Below are 656 nucleotides of genomic sequence, written 5' to 3'. Positions count from 1 at the left end.
CCAGGACACGCAGGAGAAAGAAGGTATTCTCCCTGAGAGAGCTGAGGAGGCAAAGCTAAAGGCCAAACATCCAAGCCTAGGACAAAAGCCTGGAGGCTCCGGCTTCCTCATGAAGAGACTCCAGAAAAGGGTATGGGACACAATCTCTTAGCCTCTTCTTTGGAGCCAAAGGGGATGAGCTCTATAGAGGTTCTACTGAATGCTGACCTGCAAGTTTTGTTTGTTGGGCAGCAGTGGAAAGGAATTAGAAACTTATAATGAGCAAAGCAAATTGTTGTAAATCTCTGACATGGTATCAGTTTATCATCTGGCTTCCCATATAGGATATTAAGGCTTTATGTAGGGGCATTTGGCTATGAGGGACTTGGGGGATAAAGGAAGGATGTTAGAGACTGGAACACTGGCTGCACTAGGCATTTGCCTCTTTGGATGGTGGGAATTTTAGGACTGCATTCTTTAGAATTAGAGCTAAAGGTTGTAGGTGCATCATTTCAGAAAAAGATCAAACCATCTGTCCTGCAGATTTCCTGAACTTAAAATGAATAGATTTATTCAGACCCTTGAAGTTAGCACAAGCCATTTACTCCTTTCTGTCCAAAGAGGTTCTCTTTACCAACGGAGAATCTACCTTCTTAGCCATCTAGCCCCTGATCAGG

The 656-nt window shown here is 43.9% G+C and overlaps 1 pseudogene; it reads left to right on the top strand.

Moving 5' to 3' along the window:
- Nucleotides 1-7: 7 nt before the first annotated feature.
- On the top strand, nt 8-273 carry LOC102763288 (annotated as a pseudogene).
- Nucleotides 274-656: the final 383 nt, after the last annotated feature.

The sequence above is a fragment of the Myotis davidii genome, unplaced genomic scaffold (genome assembly GCF_000327345.1).
Source record: "Myotis davidii unplaced genomic scaffold, ASM32734v1 C62952073, whole genome shotgun sequence".
NCBI lineage: Eukaryota > Metazoa > Chordata > Mammalia > Chiroptera > Vespertilionidae > Myotis > Myotis davidii.
Note: the sequence above shows the minus strand (reverse complement) of the source record. Positions and strands in the feature narration are given on the sequence as shown.